The sequence below is a fragment of the Ascaphus truei genome, unplaced genomic scaffold (assembly GCF_040206685.1).
Source record: "Ascaphus truei isolate aAscTru1 unplaced genomic scaffold, aAscTru1.hap1 HAP1_SCAFFOLD_242, whole genome shotgun sequence".
Classification (NCBI taxonomy): Eukaryota; Metazoa; Chordata; class Amphibia; order Anura; family Ascaphidae; genus Ascaphus; species Ascaphus truei.
Window position 1 is genome coordinate 67,249 of NW_027455345.1, and position 21,383 is coordinate 88,631.

General features: G+C 41.8%; 48 non-coding genes and 3 pseudogenes across 48 annotated transcripts; all 51 read right to left on the bottom strand.

Moving 5' to 3' along the window:
* Positions 1-33: 33 nt before the first annotated feature.
* Positions 34-152, bottom strand: LOC142480101 (5S ribosomal RNA). Its single transcript, XR_012794761.1, has one exon. It is a non-coding gene; the product is annotated as a 5S ribosomal RNA (ribosomal RNA).
* Positions 153-438: 286 nt separating this feature from the next.
* Positions 439-557, bottom strand: LOC142479823 (5S ribosomal RNA). The gene has a single exon (XR_012794491.1). It is a non-coding gene; the product is annotated as a 5S ribosomal RNA (ribosomal RNA).
* Positions 558-843: 286 nt separating this feature from the next.
* LOC142480881 (5S ribosomal RNA) lies at positions 844-962 on the bottom strand. The gene has a single exon (XR_012795364.1). It is a non-coding gene; the product is annotated as a 5S ribosomal RNA (ribosomal RNA).
* Positions 963-1,248: 286 nt separating this feature from the next.
* LOC142480113 (5S ribosomal RNA) lies at positions 1,249-1,367 on the bottom strand. The gene has a single exon (XR_012794772.1). It is a non-coding gene; the product is annotated as a 5S ribosomal RNA (ribosomal RNA).
* A 286-nt stretch (positions 1,368-1,653) lies between these two features.
* Positions 1,654-1,772, bottom strand: LOC142480439 (5S ribosomal RNA; annotated as a pseudogene).
* A 286-nt stretch (positions 1,773-2,058) lies between these two features.
* LOC142479754 (5S ribosomal RNA) lies at positions 2,059-2,177 on the bottom strand. The gene has a single exon (XR_012794423.1). It is a non-coding gene; the product is annotated as a 5S ribosomal RNA (ribosomal RNA).
* Positions 2,178-2,463: 286 nt separating this feature from the next.
* On the bottom strand, positions 2,464-2,582 carry LOC142480124 (5S ribosomal RNA). Its single transcript, XR_012794783.1, has one exon. It is a non-coding gene; the product is annotated as a 5S ribosomal RNA (ribosomal RNA).
* A 286-nt stretch (positions 2,583-2,868) lies between these two features.
* On the bottom strand, positions 2,869-2,987 carry LOC142480136 (5S ribosomal RNA). The gene has a single exon (XR_012794794.1). It is a non-coding gene; the product is annotated as a 5S ribosomal RNA (ribosomal RNA).
* Positions 2,988-3,273: 286 nt separating this feature from the next.
* LOC142480148 (5S ribosomal RNA) lies at positions 3,274-3,392 on the bottom strand. The gene has a single exon (XR_012794806.1). It is a non-coding gene; the product is annotated as a 5S ribosomal RNA (ribosomal RNA).
* Positions 3,393-3,678: 286 nt separating this feature from the next.
* LOC142480160 (5S ribosomal RNA) lies at positions 3,679-3,797 on the bottom strand. Its single transcript, XR_012794817.1, has one exon. It is a non-coding gene; the product is annotated as a 5S ribosomal RNA (ribosomal RNA).
* A 286-nt stretch (positions 3,798-4,083) lies between these two features.
* LOC142480172 (5S ribosomal RNA) lies at positions 4,084-4,202 on the bottom strand. The gene has a single exon (XR_012794828.1). It is a non-coding gene; the product is annotated as a 5S ribosomal RNA (ribosomal RNA).
* A 286-nt stretch (positions 4,203-4,488) lies between these two features.
* Positions 4,489-4,607, bottom strand: LOC142479755 (5S ribosomal RNA). The gene has a single exon (XR_012794424.1). It is a non-coding gene; the product is annotated as a 5S ribosomal RNA (ribosomal RNA).
* Positions 4,608-4,893: 286 nt separating this feature from the next.
* Positions 4,894-5,012, bottom strand: LOC142481019 (5S ribosomal RNA). Its single transcript, XR_012795498.1, has one exon. It is a non-coding gene; the product is annotated as a 5S ribosomal RNA (ribosomal RNA).
* A 286-nt stretch (positions 5,013-5,298) lies between these two features.
* On the bottom strand, positions 5,299-5,417 carry LOC142480183 (5S ribosomal RNA). The gene has a single exon (XR_012794839.1). It is a non-coding gene; the product is annotated as a 5S ribosomal RNA (ribosomal RNA).
* Positions 5,418-5,703: 286 nt separating this feature from the next.
* Positions 5,704-5,822, bottom strand: LOC142480195 (5S ribosomal RNA). Its single transcript, XR_012794850.1, has one exon. It is a non-coding gene; the product is annotated as a 5S ribosomal RNA (ribosomal RNA).
* A 286-nt stretch (positions 5,823-6,108) lies between these two features.
* LOC142480206 (5S ribosomal RNA) lies at positions 6,109-6,227 on the bottom strand. Its single transcript, XR_012794861.1, has one exon. It is a non-coding gene; the product is annotated as a 5S ribosomal RNA (ribosomal RNA).
* A 287-nt stretch (positions 6,228-6,514) lies between these two features.
* LOC142480217 (5S ribosomal RNA) lies at positions 6,515-6,633 on the bottom strand. Its single transcript, XR_012794872.1, has one exon. It is a non-coding gene; the product is annotated as a 5S ribosomal RNA (ribosomal RNA).
* Positions 6,634-6,919: 286 nt separating this feature from the next.
* Positions 6,920-7,038, bottom strand: LOC142479756 (5S ribosomal RNA). Its single transcript, XR_012794425.1, has one exon. It is a non-coding gene; the product is annotated as a 5S ribosomal RNA (ribosomal RNA).
* A 286-nt stretch (positions 7,039-7,324) lies between these two features.
* LOC142481021 (5S ribosomal RNA) lies at positions 7,325-7,443 on the bottom strand. Its single transcript, XR_012795499.1, has one exon. It is a non-coding gene; the product is annotated as a 5S ribosomal RNA (ribosomal RNA).
* A 286-nt stretch (positions 7,444-7,729) lies between these two features.
* Positions 7,730-7,848, bottom strand: LOC142480228 (5S ribosomal RNA). Its single transcript, XR_012794883.1, has one exon. It is a non-coding gene; the product is annotated as a 5S ribosomal RNA (ribosomal RNA).
* Positions 7,849-8,134: 286 nt separating this feature from the next.
* LOC142480240 (5S ribosomal RNA) lies at positions 8,135-8,253 on the bottom strand. Its single transcript, XR_012794894.1, has one exon. It is a non-coding gene; the product is annotated as a 5S ribosomal RNA (ribosomal RNA).
* Positions 8,254-8,539: 286 nt separating this feature from the next.
* LOC142480251 (5S ribosomal RNA) lies at positions 8,540-8,658 on the bottom strand. Its single transcript, XR_012794905.1, has one exon. It is a non-coding gene; the product is annotated as a 5S ribosomal RNA (ribosomal RNA).
* A 287-nt stretch (positions 8,659-8,945) lies between these two features.
* Positions 8,946-9,064, bottom strand: LOC142480264 (5S ribosomal RNA). Its single transcript, XR_012794917.1, has one exon. It is a non-coding gene; the product is annotated as a 5S ribosomal RNA (ribosomal RNA).
* Positions 9,065-9,740: 676 nt separating this feature from the next.
* LOC142480882 (5S ribosomal RNA) lies at positions 9,741-9,859 on the bottom strand. Its single transcript, XR_012795365.1, has one exon. It is a non-coding gene; the product is annotated as a 5S ribosomal RNA (ribosomal RNA).
* Positions 9,860-10,145: 286 nt separating this feature from the next.
* LOC142480188 (5S ribosomal RNA) lies at positions 10,146-10,264 on the bottom strand. The gene has a single exon (XR_012794844.1). It is a non-coding gene; the product is annotated as a 5S ribosomal RNA (ribosomal RNA).
* A 286-nt stretch (positions 10,265-10,550) lies between these two features.
* Positions 10,551-10,669, bottom strand: LOC142480883 (5S ribosomal RNA). Its single transcript, XR_012795366.1, has one exon. It is a non-coding gene; the product is annotated as a 5S ribosomal RNA (ribosomal RNA).
* A 286-nt stretch (positions 10,670-10,955) lies between these two features.
* LOC142480275 (5S ribosomal RNA) lies at positions 10,956-11,074 on the bottom strand. Its single transcript, XR_012794928.1, has one exon. It is a non-coding gene; the product is annotated as a 5S ribosomal RNA (ribosomal RNA).
* A 286-nt stretch (positions 11,075-11,360) lies between these two features.
* Positions 11,361-11,479, bottom strand: LOC142479824 (5S ribosomal RNA). Its single transcript, XR_012794492.1, has one exon. It is a non-coding gene; the product is annotated as a 5S ribosomal RNA (ribosomal RNA).
* A 286-nt stretch (positions 11,480-11,765) lies between these two features.
* Positions 11,766-11,884, bottom strand: LOC142480884 (5S ribosomal RNA). Its single transcript, XR_012795367.1, has one exon. It is a non-coding gene; the product is annotated as a 5S ribosomal RNA (ribosomal RNA).
* A 285-nt stretch (positions 11,885-12,169) lies between these two features.
* Positions 12,170-12,288, bottom strand: LOC142479797 (5S ribosomal RNA). The gene has a single exon (XR_012794465.1). It is a non-coding gene; the product is annotated as a 5S ribosomal RNA (ribosomal RNA).
* Positions 12,289-12,573: 285 nt separating this feature from the next.
* On the bottom strand, positions 12,574-12,692 carry LOC142480547 (5S ribosomal RNA; annotated as a pseudogene).
* Positions 12,693-12,977: 285 nt separating this feature from the next.
* LOC142480588 (5S ribosomal RNA) lies at positions 12,978-13,096 on the bottom strand. Its single transcript, XR_012795082.1, has one exon. It is a non-coding gene; the product is annotated as a 5S ribosomal RNA (ribosomal RNA).
* Positions 13,097-13,383: 287 nt separating this feature from the next.
* On the bottom strand, positions 13,384-13,502 carry LOC142480287 (5S ribosomal RNA). The gene has a single exon (XR_012794940.1). It is a non-coding gene; the product is annotated as a 5S ribosomal RNA (ribosomal RNA).
* A 286-nt stretch (positions 13,503-13,788) lies between these two features.
* On the bottom strand, positions 13,789-13,907 carry LOC142479758 (5S ribosomal RNA). Its single transcript, XR_012794427.1, has one exon. It is a non-coding gene; the product is annotated as a 5S ribosomal RNA (ribosomal RNA).
* A 286-nt stretch (positions 13,908-14,193) lies between these two features.
* LOC142481022 (5S ribosomal RNA) lies at positions 14,194-14,312 on the bottom strand. Its single transcript, XR_012795500.1, has one exon. It is a non-coding gene; the product is annotated as a 5S ribosomal RNA (ribosomal RNA).
* Positions 14,313-14,598: 286 nt separating this feature from the next.
* On the bottom strand, positions 14,599-14,717 carry LOC142480300 (5S ribosomal RNA). Its single transcript, XR_012794951.1, has one exon. It is a non-coding gene; the product is annotated as a 5S ribosomal RNA (ribosomal RNA).
* Positions 14,718-15,003: 286 nt separating this feature from the next.
* Positions 15,004-15,122, bottom strand: LOC142480312 (5S ribosomal RNA). The gene has a single exon (XR_012794962.1). It is a non-coding gene; the product is annotated as a 5S ribosomal RNA (ribosomal RNA).
* A 286-nt stretch (positions 15,123-15,408) lies between these two features.
* On the bottom strand, positions 15,409-15,527 carry LOC142480323 (5S ribosomal RNA). Its single transcript, XR_012794973.1, has one exon. It is a non-coding gene; the product is annotated as a 5S ribosomal RNA (ribosomal RNA).
* A 287-nt stretch (positions 15,528-15,814) lies between these two features.
* LOC142480335 (5S ribosomal RNA) lies at positions 15,815-15,933 on the bottom strand. Its single transcript, XR_012794985.1, has one exon. It is a non-coding gene; the product is annotated as a 5S ribosomal RNA (ribosomal RNA).
* Positions 15,934-16,609: 676 nt separating this feature from the next.
* Positions 16,610-16,728, bottom strand: LOC142480885 (5S ribosomal RNA). Its single transcript, XR_012795368.1, has one exon. It is a non-coding gene; the product is annotated as a 5S ribosomal RNA (ribosomal RNA).
* A 286-nt stretch (positions 16,729-17,014) lies between these two features.
* On the bottom strand, positions 17,015-17,133 carry LOC142480189 (5S ribosomal RNA). The gene has a single exon (XR_012794845.1). It is a non-coding gene; the product is annotated as a 5S ribosomal RNA (ribosomal RNA).
* Positions 17,134-17,419: 286 nt separating this feature from the next.
* LOC142480886 (5S ribosomal RNA) lies at positions 17,420-17,538 on the bottom strand. The gene has a single exon (XR_012795369.1). It is a non-coding gene; the product is annotated as a 5S ribosomal RNA (ribosomal RNA).
* Positions 17,539-17,824: 286 nt separating this feature from the next.
* Positions 17,825-17,943, bottom strand: LOC142480348 (5S ribosomal RNA). Its single transcript, XR_012794997.1, has one exon. It is a non-coding gene; the product is annotated as a 5S ribosomal RNA (ribosomal RNA).
* A 286-nt stretch (positions 17,944-18,229) lies between these two features.
* LOC142479826 (5S ribosomal RNA) lies at positions 18,230-18,348 on the bottom strand. Its single transcript, XR_012794494.1, has one exon. It is a non-coding gene; the product is annotated as a 5S ribosomal RNA (ribosomal RNA).
* A 286-nt stretch (positions 18,349-18,634) lies between these two features.
* On the bottom strand, positions 18,635-18,753 carry LOC142480887 (5S ribosomal RNA). The gene has a single exon (XR_012795370.1). It is a non-coding gene; the product is annotated as a 5S ribosomal RNA (ribosomal RNA).
* A 285-nt stretch (positions 18,754-19,038) lies between these two features.
* On the bottom strand, positions 19,039-19,157 carry LOC142479912 (5S ribosomal RNA). The gene has a single exon (XR_012794577.1). It is a non-coding gene; the product is annotated as a 5S ribosomal RNA (ribosomal RNA).
* A 285-nt stretch (positions 19,158-19,442) lies between these two features.
* Positions 19,443-19,561, bottom strand: LOC142480548 (5S ribosomal RNA; annotated as a pseudogene).
* Positions 19,562-19,846: 285 nt separating this feature from the next.
* On the bottom strand, positions 19,847-19,965 carry LOC142480599 (5S ribosomal RNA). The gene has a single exon (XR_012795093.1). It is a non-coding gene; the product is annotated as a 5S ribosomal RNA (ribosomal RNA).
* Positions 19,966-20,250: 285 nt separating this feature from the next.
* Positions 20,251-20,370, bottom strand: LOC142480197 (5S ribosomal RNA). Its single transcript, XR_012794852.1, has one exon. It is a non-coding gene; the product is annotated as a 5S ribosomal RNA (ribosomal RNA).
* A 285-nt stretch (positions 20,371-20,655) lies between these two features.
* On the bottom strand, positions 20,656-20,774 carry LOC142480253 (5S ribosomal RNA). Its single transcript, XR_012794907.1, has one exon. It is a non-coding gene; the product is annotated as a 5S ribosomal RNA (ribosomal RNA).
* Positions 20,775-21,059: 285 nt separating this feature from the next.
* Positions 21,060-21,178, bottom strand: LOC142480277 (5S ribosomal RNA). The gene has a single exon (XR_012794930.1). It is a non-coding gene; the product is annotated as a 5S ribosomal RNA (ribosomal RNA).
* Positions 21,179-21,383: the final 205 nt, after the last annotated feature.

Genomic DNA, 21,383 nt, shown 5'->3' on the forward strand with positions numbered 1-21,383 from the left:
GTATATTTTCATTAGGGAAGCAAAAAATAAAAACACCCACAGCACCTGGTATTCCCAGGCAGTCTCCCAACCCAGTACTAATCAAGCCTCACCCTGCTTAGCTTCCGAGATCTGACGGGATCGGGCGCTTTCAAGGTAGTATGGCCGTAGGTGGAGATTGCTGTCTCATGATATCCTCTCATTCTTAAATCCATGAGCCTATATCTTGCTCCATGCATACACAGAGACTGAGAAAATGACAGGTGCACTCAAATGTACTATAGACGGAATTCTTGATGTCAGAATTCTATTTTGGAAGGTTGCATTGTGTTGAACTTTCAGAGGAAAAAACGATATATTTCTTTGCCACTGCGGGAAAAAAGTAGCAAGAAATGAAACATTTTCATTTGCTGCGAGGAATGCCATGTATATTTTCATTAGGGAAGCGAAAAATAAAAACCCCTACAGCACCTGGTATTCCCAGGCAGTCTCCCAACCCAGTACTAATCAAGCCTCACCCTGCTTAGCTTCCGAGATCTGACGGGATCGGGCGCTGTCAAGGTAGTATGGCCGTAGGTGGAGATTGCTGTCTCATGATATCCTCTCATTCTTAAATCCATGAGCCTATATCTTGCTCCATGCATACACAGAGACTGAGAAAATGACAGGTGCACTCAAATGTACTATAGACGGAATTCTTGATGTCAGAATTCTATTTTGGAAGGTTGCATTGTGTTGAACTTTCAGAGGAAAAAACGATAGATTTCTTTGCCACTGCGGGAAAAAAGTAGCAAGAAATGAAACATTTTCATTTGCTGCGAGGAATGCCATGTATATTTTCATTAGGGAAGCGAAAAATAAAAACCCCTACAGCACCTGGTATTCCCAGGCAGTCTCCCAACCCAGTACTAATCAAGCCTCACCCTGCTTAGCTTCCGAGATCTGACGGGATCGGGCGCTTTCAAGGTAGTATGGCCGTAGGTGGAGATTGCTGTCTCATGATATCCTCTCATTCTTAAATCCATGAGCCTATATCTTGCTCCATGCATACACAGAGACTGAGAAAATGACAGGTGCACTCAAATGTACTATAGACGGAATTCTTGATGTCAGAATTCTATTTTGGAAGGTTGCATTGTGTTGAACTTTCTGAGGAAAAAACGATATATTTCTTTGCCACTGCGGGAAAAAAGTAGTAAAAAATGAAACATTTTCATTTGCTGCAAGGAATGCCATGTATATTTTCATTAGGGAAGCAAAAAATAAAAACACCCACAGCACCTGGTATTCCCAGGCAGTCTCCCAACCCAGTACTAATCAAGCCTCACCCTGCTTAGCTTCCGAGATCTGACGGGATCGGGCGCTTTCAAGGTAGTATGGCCGTAGGTGGAGATTGCTGTCTCATGATATCCTCTCATTCTTAAATCCATGAGCCTATATCTTGCTCCATGCATACACAGAGACTGAGAAAATGACAGGTGCACTCAAATGTACTATAGACGGAATTCTTGATGTCAGAATTCTATTTTGGAAGGTTGCATTGTGTTGAACTTTCAGAGGAAAAAACGATATATTTCTTTGCCACTGCGGGAAAAAAGTAGCAAGAAATGAAACATTTTCATTTGCTGCGAGGAATGCCATGTATATTTTCATTAGGGAAGCAAAAAATAAAAACACCCACAGCACCTGGTATTCCCAGGCAGTCTCCCAACCCAGTACTAATCAAGCCTCAAACTGCTTAGCTTCCGAGATCTGACGGGATCGGGCGCTTTCAAGGTAGTATGGCCGTAGGTGGAGATTGCTGTCTCATGATATCCTCTCATTCTTAAATCCATGAGCCTATATCTTGCTCCATGCATACACAGAGACTGAGAAAATGACAGGTGCACTCAAATGTACTATAGACGGAATTCTTGATGTCAGAATTCTATTTTGGAAGGTTGCATTGTGTTGAACTTTCTGAGGAAAAAACGATATATTTCTTTGCCACTGCGGGAAAAAAGTAGCAAGAAATGAAACATTTTCATTTGCTGCGAGGAATGCCATGTATATTTTCATTAGGGAAGCAAAAAATAAAAACACCCACAGCACCTGGTATTCCCAGGCAGTCTCCCAACCCAGTACTAATCAAGCCTCACCCTGCTTAGCTTCCGAGATCTGACGGGATCGGGCGCTTTCAAGGTAGAATGGCCGTAGGTGGAGATTGCTGTCTCATGATATCCTCTCATTCTTAAATCCATGAGCCTATATCTTGCTCCATGCATACACAGAGACTGAGAAAATGACAGGTGCACTCAAATGTACTATAGACGGAATTCTTGATGTCAGAATTCTATTTTGGAAGGTTGCATTGTGTTGAACTTTCTGAGGAAAAAACGATATATTTCTTTGCCACTGCGGGAAAAAAGTAGTAAAAAATGAAACATTTTCATTTGCTGCAAGGAATGCCATGTATATTTTCATTAGGGAAGCAAAAAATAAAAACACCCACAGCACCTGGTATTCCCAGGCAGTCTCCCAACCCAGTACTAATCAAGCCTCACCCTGCTTAGCTTCCGAGATCTGACGGGATCGGGCGCTTTCAAGGTAGTATGGCCGTAGGTGGAGATTGCTGTCTCATGATATCCTCTCATTCTTAAATCCATGAGCCTATATCTTGCTCCATGCATACACAGAGACTGAGAAAATGACAGGTGCACTCAAATGTACTATAGACGGAATTCTTGATGTCAGAATTCTATTTTGGAAGGTTGCATTGTGTTGAACTTTCAGAGGAAAAAACGATATATTTCTTTGCCACTGCGGGAAAAAAGTAGCAAGAAATGAAACATTTTCATTTGCTGCGAGGAATGCCATGTATATTTTCATTAGGGAAGCAAAAAATAAAAACACCCACAGCACCTGGTATTCCCAGGCAGTCTCCCAACCCAGTACTAATCAAGCCTCACCCTGCTTAGCTTCCGAGATCTGACGGGATCGGGCGCTTTCAAGGTAGTATGGCCGTAGGTGGAGATTGCTGTCTCATGATATCCTCTCATTCTTAAATCCATGAGCCTATATCTTGCTCCATGCATACACAGAGACTGAGAAAATGACAGGTGCACTCAAATGTACTATAGACGGAATTCTTGATGTCAGAATTCTATTTTGGAAGGTTGCATTGTGTTGAACTTTCAGAGGAAAAAACGATAGATTTCTTTGCCACTGCGGGAAAAAAGTAGTAAAAAATGAAACATTTTCATTTGCTGCAAGGAATGCCATGTATATTTTCATTAGGGAAGCAAAAAATAAAAACACCCACAGCACCTGGTATTCCCAGGCAGTCTCCCAACCCAGTACTAATCAAGCCTCACCCTGCTTAGCTTCCGAGATCTGACGGGATCGGGCGCTTTCAAGGTAGTATGGCCGTAGGTGGAGATTGCTGTCTCATGATATCCTCTCATTCTTAAATCCATGAGCCTATATCTTGCTCCATGCATACACAGAGACTGAGAAAATGACAGGTGCACTCAAATGTACTATAGACGGAATTCTTGATGTCAGAATTCTATTTTGGAAGGTTGCATTGTGTTGAACTTTCTGAGGAAAAAACGATATATTTCTTTGCCACTGCGGGAAAAAAGTAGTAAAAAATGAAACATTTTCATTTGCTGCAAGGAATGCCATGTATATTTTCATTAGGGAAGCAAAAAATAAAAACACCCACAGCACCTGGTATTCCCAGGCAGTCTCCCAACCCAGTACTAATCAAGCCTCACCCTGCTTAGCTTCCGAGATCTGACGGGATCGGGCGCTTTCAAGGTAGTATGGCCGTAGGTGGAGATTGCTGTCTCATGATATCCTCTCATTCTTAAATCCATGAGCCTATATCTTGCTCCATGCATACACAGAGACTGAGAAAATGACAGGTGCACTCAAATGTACTATAGACGGAATTCTTGATGTCAGAATTCTATTTTGGAAGGTTGCATTGTGTTGAACTTTCTGAGGAAAAAACGATATATTTCTTTGCCACTGCGGGAAAAAAGTAGCAAGAAATGAAACATTTTCATTTGCTGCGAGGAATGCCATGTATATTTTCATTAGGGAAGCAAAAAATAAAAACACCCACAGCACCTGGTATTCCCAGGCAGTCTCCCAACCCAGTACTAATCAAGCCTCACCCTGCTTAGCTTCCGAGATCTGACGGGATCGGGCGCTTTCAAGGTAGTATGGCCGTAGGTGGAGATTGCTGTCTCATGATATCCTCTCATTCTTAAATCCATGAGCCTATATCTTGCTCCATGCATACACAGAGACTGAGAAAATGACAGGTGCACTCAAATGTACTATAGACGGAATTCTTGATGTCAGAATTCTATTTTGGAAGGTTGCATTGTGTTGAACTTTCTGAGGAAAAAACGATATATTTCTTTGCCACTGCGGGAAAAAAGTAGCAAGAAATGAAACATTTTCATTTGCTGCGAGGAATGCCATGTATATTTTCATTAGGGAAGCAAAAAATAAAAACACCCACAGCACCTGGTATTCCCAGGCAGTCTCCCAACCCAGTACTAATCAAGCCTCACCCTGCTTAGCTTCCGAGATCTGACGGGATCGGGCGCTTTCAAGGTAGAATGGCCGTAGGTGGAGATTGCTGTCTCATGATATCCTCTCATTCTTAAATCCATGAGCCTATATCTTGCTCCATGCATACACAGAGACTGAGAAAATGACAGGTGCACTCAAATGTACTATAGACGGAATTCTTGATGTCAGAATTCTATTTTGGAAGGTTGCATTGTGTTGAACTTTCTGAGGAAAAAACGATATATTTCTTTGCCACTGCGGGAAAAAAGTAGTAAAAAATGAAACATTTTCATTTGCTGCAAGGAATGCCATGTATATTTTCATTAGGGAAGCAAAAAATAAAAACACCCACAGCACCTGGTATTCCCAGGCAGTCTCCCAACCCAGTACTAATCAAGCCTCACCCTGCTTAGCTTCCGAGATCTGACGGGATCGGGCGCTGTCAAGGTAGTATGGCCGTAGGTGGAGATTGCTGTCTCATGATATCCTCTCATTCTTAAATCCATGAGCCTATATCTTGCTCCATGCATACACAGAGACTGAGAAAATGACAGGTGCACTCAAATGTACTATAGACGGAATTCTTGATGTCAGAATTCTATTTTGGAAGGTTGCATTGTGTTGAACTTTCAGAGGAAAAAACGATATATTTCTTTGCCACTGCGGGAAAAAAGTAGCAAGAAATGAAACATTTTCATTTGCTGCGAGGAATGCCATGTATATTTTCATTAGGGAAGCAAAAAATAAAAACACCCACAGCACCTGGTATTCCCAGGCAGTCTCCCAACCCAGTACTAATCAAGCCTCACCCTGCTTAGCTTCCGAGATCTGACGGGATCGGGCGCTTTCAAGGTAGTATGGCCGTAGGTGGAGATTGCTGTCTCATGATATCCTCTCATTCTTAAATCCATGAGCCTATATCTTGCTCCATGCATACACAGAGACTGAGAAAATGACAGGTGCACTCAAATGTACTATAGACGGAATTCTTGATGTCAGAATTCTATTTTGGAAGGTTGCATTGTGTTGAACTTTCAGAGGAAAAAACGATAGATTTCTTTGCCACTGCGGGAAAAAAGTAGTAAAAAATGAAACATTTTCATTTGCTGCAAGGAATGCCATGTATATTTTCATTAGGGAAGCAAAAAATAAAAACACCCACAGCACCTGGTATTCCCAGGCAGTCTCCCAACCCAGTACTAATCAAGCCTCACCCTGCTTAGCTTCCGAGATCTGACGGGATCGGGCGCTTTCAAGGTAGTATGGCCGTAGGTGGAGATTGCTGTCTCATGATATCCTCTCATTCTTAAATCCATGAGCCTATATCTTGCTCCATGCATACACAGAGACTGAGAAAATGACAGGTGCACTCAAATGTACTATAGACGGAATTCTTGATGTCAGAATTCTATTTTGGAAGGTTGCATTGTGTTGAACTTTCTGAGGAAAAAACGATATATTTCTTTGCCACTGCGGGAAAAAAGTAGTAAAAAATGAAACATTTTCATTTGCTGCAAGGAATGCCATGTATATTTTCATTAGGGAAGCAAAAAATAAAAACACCCACAGCACCTGGTATTCCCAGGCAGTCTCCCAACCCAGTACTAATCAAGCCTCACCCTGCTTAGCTTCCGAGATCTGACGGGATCGGGCGCTTTCAAGGTAGTATGGCCGTAGGTGGAGATTGCTGTCTCATGATATCCTCTCATTCTTAAATCCATGAGCCTATATCTTGCTCCATGCATACACAGAGACTGAGAAAATGACAGGTGCACTCAAATGTACTATAGACGGAATTCTTGATGTCAGAATTCTATTTTGGAAGGTTGCATTGTGTTGAACTTTCTGAGGAAAAAAACGATATATTTCTTTGCCACTGCGGGAAAAAAGTAGTAAAAAATGAAACATTTTCATTTGCTGCAAGGAATGCCATGTATATTTTCATTAGGGAAGCAAAAAATAAAAACACCCACAGCACCTGGTATTCCCAGGCAGTCTCCCAACCCAGTACTAATCAAGCCTCACCCTGCTTAGCTTCCGAGATCTGACGGGATCGGGCGCTTTCAAGGTAGTATGGCCGTAGGTGGAGATTGCTGTCTCATGATATCCTCTCATTCTTAAATCCATGAGCCTATATCTTGCTCCATGCATACACAGAGACTGAGAAAATGACAGGTGCACTCAAATGTACTATAGACGGAATTCTTGATGTCAGAATTCTATTTTGGAAGGTTGCATTGTGTTGAACTTTCAGAGGAAAAAACGATATATTTCTTTGCCACTGCGGGAAAAAAGTAGCAAGAAATGAAACATTTTCATTTGCTGCGAGGAATGCCATGTATATTTTCATTAGGGAAGCAAAAAATAAAAACACCCACAGCACCTGGTATTCCCAGGCAGTCTCCCAACCCAGTACTAATCAAGCCTCACCCTGCTTAGCTTCCGAGATCTGACGGGATCGGGCGCTTTCAAGGTAGAATGGCCGTAGGTGGAGATTGCTGTCTCATGATATCCTCTCATTCTTAAATCCATGAGCCTATATCTTGCTCCATGCATACACAGAGACTGAGAAAATGACAGGTGCACTCAAATGTACTATAGACGGAATTCTTGATGTCAGAATTCTATTTTGGAAGGTTGCATTGTGTTGAACTTTCTGAGGAAAAAACGATATATTTCTTTGCCACTGCGGGAAAAAAGTAGTAAAAAATGAAACATTTTCATTTGCTGCAAGGAATGCCATGTATATTTTCATTAGGGAAGCAAAAAATAAAAACACCCACAGCACCTGGTATTCCCAGGCAGTCTCCCAACCCAGTACTAATCAAGCCTCACCCTGCTTAGCTTCCGAGATCTGACGGGATCGGGCGCTGTCAAGGTAGTATGGCCGTAGGTGGAGATTGCTGTCTCATGATATCCTCTCATTCTTAAATCCATGAGCCTATATCTTGCTCCATGCATACACAGAGACTGAGAAAATGACAGGTGCACTCAAATGTACTATAGACGGAATTCTTGATGTCAGAATTCTATTTTGGAAGGTTGCATTGTGTTGAACTTTCAGAGGAAAAAACGATATATTTCTTTGCCACTGCGGGAAAAAAGTAGCAAGAAATGAAACATTTTCATTTGCTGCGAGGAATGCCATGTATATTTTCATTAGGGAAGCAAAAAATAAAAACACCCACAGCACCTGGTATTCCCAGGCAGTCTCCCAACCCAGTACTAATCAAGCCTCACCCTGCTTAGCTTCCGAGATCTGACGGGATCGGGCGCTTTCAAGGTAGTATGGCCGTAGGTGGAGATTGCTGTCTCATGATATCCTCTCATTCTTAAATCCATGAGCCTATATCTTGCTCCATGCATACACAGAGACTGAGAAAATGACAGGTGCACTCAAATGTACTATAGACGGAATTCTTGATGTCAGAATTCTATTTTGGAAGGTTGCATTGTGTTGAACTTTCAGAGGAAAAAACGATAGATTTCTTTGCCACTGCGGGAAAAAAGTAGTAAAAAATGAAACATTTTCATTTGCTGCAAGGAATGCCATGTATATTTTCATTAGGGAAGCAAAAAATAAAAACACCCACAGCACCTGGTATTCCCAGGCAGTCTCCCAACCCAGTACTAATCAAGCCTCACCCTGCTTAGCTTCCGAGATCTGACGGGATCGGGCGCTTTCAAGGTAGTATGGCCGTAGGTGGAGATTGCTGTCTCATGATATCCTCTCATTCTTAAATCCATGAGCCTATATCTTGCTCCATGCATACACAGAGACTGAGAAAATGACAGGTGCACTCAAATGTACTATAGACGGAATTCTTGATGTCAGAATTCTATTTTGGAAGGTTGCATTGTGTTGAACTTTCTGAGGAAAAAACGATATATTTCTTTGCCACTGCGGGAAAAAAGTAGTAAAAAATGAAACATTTTCATTTGCTGCAAGGAATGCCATGTATATTTTCATTAGGGAAGCAAAAAATAAAAACACCCACAGCACCTGGTATTCCCAGGCAGTCTCCCAACCCAGTACTAATCAAGCCTCACCCTGCTTAGCTTCCGAGATCTGACGGGATCGGGCGCTTTCAAGGTAGTATGGCCGTAGGTGGAGATTGCTGTCTCATGATATCCTCTCATTCTTAAATCCATGAGCCTATATCTTGCTCCATGCATACACAGAGACTGAGAAAATGACAGGTGCACTCAAATGTACTATAGACGGAATTCTTGATGTCAGAATTCTATTTTGGAAGGTTGCATTGTGTTGAACTTTCTGAGGAAAAAAACGATATATTTCTTTGCCACTGCGGGAAAAAAGTAGTAAAAAATGAAACATTTTCATTTGCTGCAAGGAATGCCATGTATATTTTCATTAGGGAAGCAAAAAATAAAAACACCCACAGCACCTGGTATTCCCAGGCAGTCTCCCAACCCAGTACTAATCAAGCCTCACCCTGCTTAGCTTCCGAGATCTGACGGGATCGGGCGCTTTCAAGGTAGTATGGCCGTAGGTGGAGATTGCTGTCTCATGATATCCTCTCATTCTTAAATCCATGAGCCTATATCTTGCTCCATGCATACACAGAGACTGAGAAAATGACAGGTGCACTCAAATGTACTATAGACGGAATTCTTGATGTCAGAATTCTATTTTGGAAGGTTGCATTGTGTTGAACTTTCAGAGGAAAAAACGATATATTTCTTTGCCACTGCGGGAAAAAAGTAGTAAAAAATTTCAGAGGTGCCTATATTCAACCTCCTCCTGTTTGGATTTGAACTCACTATCTCTTCCAAGAATCAGCTTGAACACTGCACACCCCAACTCTGTGAGCCACAAGCTCACCATATAACATGCTGAGTGTTCTGAGGCCTGTATGATATATTTCTAAATGACATGGGAGGCATAAGTGTATTATTGTGACCGTTAAAAAAATACATTCTTGAAGAATTACCTTAAATGGAGAAATTAAATCAGAGACTGAGAAAATGACAGGTGCACTCAAATATACTATAGACGGAATTCTTGATGTCAGAATTCTATTTTGGAAGGTTGCATTGTGTTGAACTTTCAGAGGAAAAAACAATATATTTCTTTGCCACTCCGGGAAAAAAGTAGCAAGAAATGAAACATTTTCATTTGCTGCGAGGAATGCCATGTATATTTTCATTAGGGAAGCGAAAAATAAAAACCCCTACAGCACCTGGTATTCCCAGGCAGTCTCCCAACCCAGTACTAATCAAGCCTCACCCTGCTTAGCTTCCGAGATCTGACGGGATCGGGCGCTTTCAAGGTAGTATGGCCGTAGGTGGAGATTGCTGTCTCATGATATCCTCTCATTCTTAAATCCATGAGCCTATATCTTGCTCCATGCATACACAGAGACTGAGAAAATGACAGGTGCACTCAAATGTACTATAGACGGAATTCTTGATGTCAGAATTCTATTTTGGAAGGTTGCATTGTGTTGAACTTTCAGAGGAAAAAACGATATATTTCTTTGCCACTGCGGGAAAAAAGTAGCAAGAAATGAAACATTTTCATTTGCTGCGAGGAATGCCATGTATATTTTCATTAGGGAAGCGAAAAATAAAAACCCCTACAGCACCTGGTATTCCCAGGCAGTCTCCCAACCCAGTACTAATCAAGCCTCACCCTGCTTAGCTTCCGAGATCTGACGGGATCGGGCGCTGACAAGGTAGTATGGCCGTAGGTGGAGATTGCTGTCTCATGATATCCTCTCATTCTTAAATCCATGAGCCTATATCTTGCTCCATGCATACACAGAGACTGAGAAAATGACAGGTGCACTCAAATGTACTATAGACGGAATTCTTGATGTCAGAATTCTATTTTGGAAGGTTGCATTGTGTTGAACTTTCAGAGGAAAAAACGATAGATTTCTTTGCCACTGCGGGAAAAAAGTAGCAAGAAATGAAACATTTTCATTTGCTGCGAGGAATGCCATGTATATTTTCATTAGGGAAGCGAAAAATAAAAACCCCTACAGCACCTGGTATTCCCAGGCAGTCTCCCAACCCAGTACTAATCAAGCCTCACCCTGCTTAGCTTCCGAGATCTGACGGGATCGGGCGCTTTCAAGGTAGTATGGCCGTAGGTGGAGATTGCTGTCTCATGATATCCTCTCATTCTTAAATCCATGAGCCTATATCTTGCTCCATGCATACACAGAGACTGAGAAAATGACAGGTGCACTCAAATGTACTATAGACGGAATTCTTGATGTCAGAATTCTATTTTGGAAGGTTGCATTGTGTTGAACTTTCTGAGGAAAAAACGATATATTTCTTTGCCACTGCGGGAAAAAAGTAGTAAAAAATGAAACATTTTCATTTGCTGCAAGGAATGCCATGTATATTTTCATTAGGGAAGCAAAAAATAAAAACACCCACAGCACCTGGTATTCCCAGGCAGTCTCCCAACCCAGTACTAATCAAGCCTCACCCTGCTTAGCTTCCGAGATCTGACGGGATCGGGCGCTTTCAAGGTAGTATGGCCGTAGGTGGAGATTGCTGTCTCATGATATCCTCTCATTCTTAAATCCATGAGCCTATATCTTGCTCCATGCATACACAGAGACTGAGAAAATGACAGGTGCACTCAAATGTACTATAGACGGAATTCTTGATGTCAGAATTCTATTTTGGAAGGTTGCATTGTGTTGAACTTTCAGAGGAAAAAACGATATATTTCTTTGCCACTGCGGGAAAAAAGTAGCAAGAAATGAAACATTTTCATTTGCTGCGAGGAATGCCATGTATATTTTCATTAGGGAAGCGAAAAATAAAAACCCCTACAGCACCTGGTATTCCCAGGCAGTCTCCCAACCCAGTACTAATCAAGCCTCACCCTGCTTAGCTTCCGAGATCTGACGGGATCGGGCGCTGTCAAGGTAGTATGGCCGTAGGTGGAGATTGCTGTCTCATGATATCCTCTCATTCTTAAATCCATGAGCCTATATCTTGCTCCATGCATACACAGAGACTGAGAAAATGACAGGTGCACTCAAATGTACTATAGACGGAATTCTTGATGTCAGAATTCTATTTTGGAAGGTTGCATTGTGTTGAACTTTCAGAGGAAAAAACGATAGATTTCTTTGCCACTGCGGGAAAAAAGTAGCAAGAAATGAAACATTTTCATTTGCTGCGAGGAATGCCATGTATATTTTCATTAGGGAAGCGAAAAATAAAAACCCCTACAGCACCTGGTATTCCCAGGCAGTCTCCCAACCCAGTACTAATCAAGCCTCACCCTGCTTAGCTTCCGAGATCTGACGGGATCGGGCGCTTTCAAGGTAGTATGGCCGTAGGTGGAGATTGCTGTCTCATGATATCCTCTCATTCTTAAATCCATGAGCCTATATCTTGCTCCATGCATACACAGAGACTGAGAAAATGACAGGTGCACTCAAATGTACTATAGACGGAATTCTTGATGTCAGAATTCTATTTTGGAAGGTTGCATTGTGTTGAACTTTCTGAGGAAAAAACGATATATTTCTTTGCCACTGCGGGAAAAAGTAGCAAGAAATGAAACATTTTCTTTTGCTGCGAGGAATGCCATGTATATTTTCATTAGGGAAGCGAAAAATAAAAACACCTACAGCACCTGGTATTCCCAGGCAGTCTCCCAACCTGGTACTAATCAAGCCTCACCTTGCTTAGCTTCCGAGATCTGACGGGATCGGGCACTTTCAAGGTAGTATGGCCGTAGGTGGAGATTGCTGTCTCATGATATCCTCTCATTCTTAAATTCATGAGCCTATATCTTGCTCCATGCATACACAGAGACTGAGAAAATGACAGGTGCACTCAAATGTACTATAGACGGAATTCTTGATGTCAGAATTCTATTTTGGAAGGTTGCATTGTGTTAAACTTTCTGAGGAAAAAACGATATATTTCTTTGCCACTGCGGGAAAAAGTAGCAAGAAATGAAACATTTTCTTTTGCTGCGAGGAATGCCATGTATATTTTCATTAGGGAAGCGAAAAATAAAAACACCAAAAGCACCTGGTATTCCCAGGCAGTCTCCCAACCCTGTACTAATCAAACCTCACCCTGCTTAGCTTCCGAGATCTGACGGGATCGGGCACTTTCAAGGTAGCATGGCCGTAGGTGGAGATTGCTGTCTCATGATATCCTCTCATTCTTAAATTCATGAGCCTATATCTTGCTCCATGCATACACAGAGACTGAGAAAATGACAGGTGCACTCAAATGTACTATAGACGGAATTCTTGATGTCAGAATTCTATTTTGGAAGGTTGCATTGTGTTAAACTTTCTGAGGAAAAAACGATATATTTCTTTGCCACTGCGGGAAAAAGTAGCAAGAAATGAAACATTTTCTTTTGCTGCGAGGAATGCCATGTATATTTTCATTAGGGAAGCGAAAAATAAAAACACCTACAGCACTTGGTATTCCCAGGCAGTCTCCCAACCCGGTACTAATCAAGCCTCACCCTGCTTAGCTTCCGAGATCTGACGGGATCGGGCACTTTCAAGGTAGTATGGCCGTAGGTGGAGATTGCTGTCTCATGATATCCTCTCATTCTTAAATCCATGAGCCTATATCTTGCTCCATGCATACACAGAGACTGAGAAAATGACAGGTGCACTCAAATGTACTATAGACGGAATTCTTGATGTCAGAATTCTATTTTGGAAGGTTGCATTGTGTTGAACTTTCTGAGGAAAAAAACGATATATTTCTTTGCCACTGCGGGAAAAAAGTAGTAAAAAATGAAACATTTTCATTTGCTGCAAGGAATGCCATGTATATTTTCATTAGGGAAGCAAAAAATAAAAACACCCACAGCACCTGGTATTCCCAGGCAGTCTCCCAACCCAGTACTAATCAAGCCTCACCCTGCTTAGCTTCCGAGATCTGACGGGATCGGGCGCTTTCAAGGTAGTATGGCCGTAGGTGGAGATTGCTGTCTCATGATATCCTCTCATTCTTAAATCCATGAGCCTATATCTTGCTCCATGCATACACAGAGACTGAGAAAATGACAGGTGCACTCAAATGTACTATAGACGGAATTCTTGATGTCAGAATTCTATTTTGGAAGGTTGCATTGTGTTGAACTTTCTGAGGAAAAAACGATATATTTCTTTGCCACTGCGGGAAAAAAGTAGCAAGAAATGAAACATTTTCATTTGCTGCGAGGAATGCCATGTATATTTTCATTAGGGAAGCAAAAAATAAAAACACCCACAGCACCTGGTATTCCCAGGCAGTCTCCCAACCCAGTACTAATCAAGCCTCACCCTGCTTAGCTTCCGAGATCTGACGGGATCGGGCGCTTTCAAGGTAGAATGGCCGTAGGTGGAGATTGCTGTCTCATGATATCCTCTCATTCTTAAATCCATGAGCCTATATCTTGCTCCATGCATACACAGAGACTGAGAAAATGACAGGTGCACTCAAATGTACTATAGACGGAATTCTTGATGTCAGAATTCTATTTTGGAAGGTTGCATTGTGTTGAACTTTCTGAGGAAAAAACGATATATTTCTTTGCCACTGCGGGAAAAAAGTAGTAAAAAATGAAACATTTTCATTTGCTGCAAGGAATGCCATGTATATTTTCATTAGGGAAGCAAAAAATAAAAACACCCACAGCACCTGGTATTCCCAGGCAGTCTCCCAACCCAGTACTAATCAAGCCTCACCCTGCTTAGCTTCCGAGATCTGACGGGATCGGGCGCTGTCAAGGTAGTATGGCCGTAGGTGGAGATTGCTGTCTCATGATATCCTCTCATTCTTAAATCCATGAGCCTATATCTTGCTCCATGCATACACAGAGACTGAGAAAATGACAGGTGCACTCAAATGTACTATAGACGGAATTCTTGATGTCAGAATTCTATTTTGGAAGGTTGCATTGTGTTGAACTTTCAGAGGAAAAAACGATATATTTCTTTGCCACTGCGGGAAAAAAGTAGCAAGAAATGAAACATTTTCATTTGCTGCGAGGAATGCCATGTATATTTTCATTAGGGAAGCAAAAAATAAAAACACCCACAGCACCTGGTATTCCCAGGCAGTCTCCCAACCCAGTACTAATCAAGCCTCACCCTGCTTAGCTTCCGAGATCTGACGGGATCGGGCGCTTTCAAGGTAGTATGGCCGTAGGTGGAGATTGCTGTCTCATGATATCCTCTCATTCTTAAATCCATGAGCCTATATCTTGCTCCATGCATACACAGAGACTGAGAAAATGACAGGTGCACTCAAATGTACTATAGACGGAATTCTTGATGTCAGAATTCTATTTTGGAAGGTTGCATTGTGTTGAACTTTCAGAGGAAAAAACGATAGATTTCTTTGCCACTGCGGGAAAAAAGTAGTAAAAAATGAAACATTTTCATTTGCTGCAAGGAATGCCATGTATATTTTCATTAGGGAAGCAAAAAATAAAAACACCCACAGCACCTGGTATTCCCAGGCAGTCTCCCAACCCAGTACTAATCAAGCCTCACCCTGCTTAGCTTCCGAGATCTGACGGGATCGGGCGCTTTCAAGGTAGTATGGCCGTAGGTGGAGATTGCTGTCTCATGATATCCTCTCATTCTTAAATCCATGAGCCTATATCTTGCTCCATGCATACACAGAGACTGAGAAAATGACAGGTGCACTCAAATGTACTATAGACGGAATTCTTGATGTCAGAATTCTATTTTGGAAGGTTGCATTGTGTTGAACTTTCTGAGGAAAAAACGATATATTTCTTTGCCACTGCGGGAAAAAAGTAGTAAAAAATGAAACATTTTCATTTGCTGCAAGGAATGCCATGTATATTTTCATTAGGGAAGCAAAAAATAAAAACACCCACAGCACCTGGTATTCCCAGGCAGTCTCCCAACCCAGTACTAATCAAGCCTCACCCTGCTTAGCTTCCGAGATCTGACGGGATCGGGCGCTTTCAAGGTAGTATGGCCGTAGGTGGAGATTGCTGTCTCATGATATCCTCTCATTCTTAAATCCATGAGCCTATATCTTGCTCCATGCATACACAGAGACTGAGAAAATGACAGGTGCACTCAAATGTACTATAGACGGAATTCTTGATGTCAGAATTCTATTTTGGAAGGTTGCATTGTGTTGAACTTTCTGAGGAAAAAAACGATATATTTCTTTGCCACTGCGGGAAAAAAGTAGTAAAAAATGAAACATTTTCATTTGCTGCAAGGAATGCCATGTATATTTTCATTAGGGAAGCAAAAAATAAAAACACCCACAGCACCTGGTATTCCCAGGCAGTCTCCCAACCCAGTACTAATCAAGCCTCACCCTGCTTAGCTTCCGAGATCTGACGGGATCGGGCGCTTTCAAGGTAGTATGGCCGTAGGTGGAGATTGCTGTCTCATGATATCCTCTCATTCTTAAATCCATGAGCCTATATCTTGCTCCATGCATACACAGAGACTGAGAAAATGACAGGTGCACTCAAATGTACTATAGACGGAATTCTTGATGTCAGAATTCTATTTTGGAAGGTTGCATTGTGTTGAACTTTCAGAGGAAAAAACGATATATTTCTTTGCCACTGCGGGAAAAAAGTAGTAAAAAATTTCAGAGGTGCCTATATTCAACCTCCTCCTGTTTGGATTTGAACTCACTATCTCTTCCAAGTATCAGCTTGAACACTGCACACCCCAACTCTGTGAGCCACAAGCTCACCATATAACATGCTGAGTGTTCTGAGGCCTGTATGATATATTTCTAAATGACATGGGAGGCATAAGTGTATTATTGTGACCGTTAAAAAAATACATTCTTGAAGAATTACCTTAAATGGAGAAATTAAATCAGAGACTGAGAAAATGACAGGTGCACTCAAATATACTATAGACGGAATTCTTGATGTCAGAATTCTATTTTGGAAGGTTGCATTGTGTTGAACTTTCAGAGGAAAAAACAATATATTTCTTTGCCACTCCGGGAAAAAAGTAGCAAGAAATGAAACATTTTCATTTGCTGCGAGGAATGCCATGTATATTTTCATTAGGGAAGCGAAAAATAAAAACCCCTACAGCACCTGGTATTCCCAGGCAGTCTCCCAACCCAGTACTAATCAAGCCTCACCCTGCTTAGCTTCCGAGATCTGACGGGATCGGGCGCTTTCAAGGTAGTATGGCCGTAGGTGGAGATTGCTGTCTCATGATATCCTCTCATTCTTAAATCCATGAGCCTATATCTTGCTCCATGCATACACAGAGACTGAGAAAATGACAGGTGCACTCAAATGTACTATAGACGGAATTCTTGATGTCAGAATTCTATTTTGGAAGGTTGCATTGTGTTGAACTTTCAGAGGAAAAAACGATATATTTCTTTGCCACTGCGGGAAAAAAGTAGCAAGAAATGAAACATTTTCATTTGCTGCGAGGAATGCCATGTATATTTTCATTAGGGAAGCGAAAAATAAAAACCCCTACAGCACCTGGTATTCCCAGGCAGTCTCCCAACCCAGTACTAATCAAGCCTCACCCTGCTTAGCTTCCGAGATCTGACGGGATCGGGCGCTGACAAGGTAGTATGGCCGTAGGTGGAGATTGCTGTCTCATGATATCCTCTCATTCTTAAATCCATGAGCCTATATCTTGCTCCATGCATACACAGAGACTGAGAAAATGACAGGTGCACTCAAATGTACTATAGACGGAATTCTTGATGTCAGAATTCTATTTTGGAAGGTTGCATTGTGTTGAACTTTCAGAGGAAAAAACGATAGATTTCTTTGCCACTGCGGGAAAAAAGTAGCAAGAAATGAAACATTTTCATTTGCTGCGAGGAATGCCATGTATATTTTCATTAGGGAAGCGAAAAATAAAAACCCCTACAGCACCTGGTATTCCCAGGCAGTCTCCCAACCCAGTACTAATCAAGCCTCACCCTGCTTAGCTTCCGAGATCTGACGGGATCGGGCGCTTTCAAGGTAGTATGGCCGTAGGTGGAGATTGCTGTCTCATGATATCCTCTCATTCTTAAATCCATGAGCCTATATCTTGCTCCATGCATACACAGAGACTGAGAAAATGACAGGTGCACTCAAATGTACTATAGACGGAATTCTTGATGTCAGAATTCTATTTTGGAAGGTTGCATTGTGTTGAACTTTCTGAGGAAAAAACGATATATTTCTTTGCCACTGCGGGAAAAAAGTAGTAAAAAATGAAACATTTTCATTTGCTGCAAGGAATGCCATGTATATTTTCATTAGGGAAGCAAAAAATAAAAACACCCACAGCACCTGGTATTCCCAGGCAGTCTCCCAACCCAGTACTAATCAAGCCTCACCCTGCTTAGCTTCCGAGATCTGACGGGATCGGGCGCTTTCAAGGTAGTATGGCCGTAGGTGGAGATTGCTGTCTCATGATATCCTCTCATTCTTAAATCCATGAGCCTATATCTTGCTCCATGCATACACAGAGACTGAGAAAATGACAGGTGCACTCAAATGTACTATAGACGGAATTCTTGATGTCAGAATTCTATTTTGGAAGGTTGCATTGTGTTGAACTTTCAGAGGAAAAAACGATATATTTCTTTGCCACTGCGGGAAAAAAGTAGCAAGAAATGAAACATTTTCATTTGCTGCGAGGAATGCCATGTATATTTTCATTAGGGAAGCGAAAAATAAAAACCCCTACAGCACCTGGTATTCCCAGGCAGTCTCCCAACCCAGTACTAATCAAGCCTCACCCTGCTTAGCTTCCGAGATCTGACGGGATCGGGCGCTGTCAAGGTAGTATGGCCGTAGGTGGAGATTGCTGTCTCATGATATCCTCTCATTCTTAAATCCATGAGCCTATATCTTGCTCCATGCATACACAGAGACTGAGAAAATGACAGGTGCACTCAAATGTACTATAGACGGAATTCTTGATGTCAGAATTCTATTTTGGAAGGTTGCATTGTGTTGAACTTTCAGAGGAAAAAACGATAGATTTCTTTGCCACTGCGGGAAAAAAGTAGCAAGAAATGAAACATTTTCATTTGCTGCGAGGAATGCCATGTATATTTTCATTAGGGAAGCGAAAAATAAAAACCCCTACAGCACCTGGTATTCCCAGGCAGTCTCCCAACCCAGTACTAATCAAGCCTCACCCTGCTTAGCTTCCGAGATCTGACGGGATCGGGCGCTTTCAAGGTAGTATGGCCGTAGGTGGAGATTGCTGTCTCATGATATCCTCTCATTCTTAAATCCATGAGCCTATATCTTGCTCCATGCATACACAGAGACTGAGAAAATGACAGGTGCACTCAAATGTACTATAGACGGAATTCTTGATGTCAGAATTCTATTTTGGAAGGTTGCATTGTGTTGAACTTTCTGAGGAAAAAACGATATATTTCTTTGCCACTGCGGGAAAAAGTAGCAAGAAATGAAACATTTTCTTTTGCTGCGAGGAATGCCATGTATATTTTCATTAGGGAAGCGAAAAATAAAAACACCTACAGCACCTGGTATTCCCAGGCAGTCTCCCAACCTGGTACTAATCAAGCCTCACCTTGCTTAGCTTCCGAGATCTGACGGGATCGGGCACTTTCAAGGTAGTATGGCCGTAGGTGGAGATTGCTGTCTCATGATATCCTCTCATTCTTAAATTCATGAGCCTATATCTTGCTCCATGCATACACAGAGACTGAGAAAATGACAGGTGCACTCAAATGTACTATAGACGGAATTCTTGATGTCAGAATTCTATTTTGGAAGGTTGCATTGTGTTAAACTTTCTGAGGAAAAAACGATATATTTCTTTGCCACTGCGGGAAAAAGTAGCAAGAAATGAAACATTTTCTTTTGCTGCGAGGAATGCCATGTATATTTTCATTAGGGAAGCGAAAAATAAAAACACCAAAAGCACCTGGTATTCCCAGGCAGTCTCCCAACCCTGTACTAATCAAACCTCACCCTGCTTAGCTTCCGAGATCTGACGGGATCGGGCACTTTCAAGGTAGCATGGCCGTAGGTGGAGATTGCTGTCTCATGATATCCTCTCATTCTTAAATTCATGAGCCTATATCTTGCTCCATGCATACACAGAGACTGAGAAAATGACAGGTGCACTCAAATGTACTATAGACGGAATTCTTGATGTCAGAATTCTATTTTGGAAGGTTGCATTGTGTTAAACTTTCTGAGGAAAAAACGATATATTTCTTTGCCACTGCGGGAAAAAGTAGCAAGAAATGAAACATTTTCTTTTGCTGCGAGGAATGCCATGTATATTTTCATTAGGGAAGCGAAAAATAAAAACACCTACAGCACTTGGTATTCCCAGGCAGTCTCCCAACCCGGTACTAATCAAGCCTCACCCTGCTTAGCTTCCGAGATCTGACGGGATCGGGCACTTTCAAGGTAGTATGGCCGTAGGTGGAGATTACTGTCTCATGATATCCTCTCATTCTTAAATTCATGAGCCTATATCTTGCTCCATGCATACACAGAGACTGAGAAAATGACAGGTGCACTCAAATGTACTATAGACGGAATTCTTGATGTCAGAATTCTATTTTGGAAGGTTGCATTGTGTTAAACTTTCTGAGGAAAAAACGATATATTTCTTTGCCACTGCGGGAGAAAGTAGCAAGAAATGAAACATTTTCTTTTGCTGCGAGGAATGCCATGTATATTTTCATTAGGGAAGCGAAAAATAAAAACACCTACAGCACCTGGTATTCCCAGGCAGTCACCCAACCCGGTACTAATCAAGCCTCAACCCTGCTTAGCTTCCGAGATCTGACGGGATCGGGCACTTTCAAGGTAGTATGGCCGTAGGTGTTGATTGCTGTCTCATGATATCCTCTCATTCTTAAATTCATGAGCCTATATCTTGCTCCATGCATACACAGAGACTGAGAAAATGACAGGTGCACTCAAATGTACTATAGACGGAATTCTTGATGTCAGAATTCTATTTTGGAAGATTGCATTGTGTTAAACTTTCTGAGGAAAAAACGATATATTTCTTTGCCACTGCGGGAAAAAGTAGCAAGAAATGAAACATTTTCTTTTGCTGCGAGGAATGCCATGTATATTTTCATTAGGGAAGCGAAAAATAAAAACACCTACAGCACCTGGTATTCCCAGACAGTCTCCCAACCCTGTACTAATCAAGCCTCACCCTGCTTAGCTTCCGAGATCTGACGGGATCGGGCACTTTCAAGGTAGTATGGCCGTAGGTGGAGATTGCTGTCTCATGATATCCTCTCATTCTTAAATTCATGAGCCTATATCTTGCTCCATGCATACACAGAGACTGAGAAAATGACAGGTGCACTCAAATGTACTATAGACGGAATTCTTGATGTCAGAATTCTATTTTGGAAGGTTGCATTGTGTTAAACTTTCTGAGGAAAAAACGATATATTTCTTTGCCACTGCGGGAAAAAGTAGCAAGAAATGAAACATTTTCTTTTGCTGCGAGGAATGCCATGTATATTTTCATTAGGGAAGCGAAAAATAAAAACACCTACAGCACCTGGTATTCCCAGGCAGTCTCCCAACCCGGTACTAATCAAGCTTCACCCTGCTTAGCTTCCGAGATCTGACGGGATCGGGCACTTTCAAGGTAGTATGGCCGTAGGTGGAGATTGCTGTCTCATGATATCCTCTCATTCTTAAATTCATGAGCCTATATCTTGCTCCATGCATACACAGAGACTGAGAAAATGACAGGTGCACTCAAATGTACTATAGACGGAATTCTTGATGTCAGAATTCTATTTTGGAAGGTTGCATTGTGTTAAACTTTCTGAGGAAAAAACGATATATTTCTTTGCCACTGCGGGAA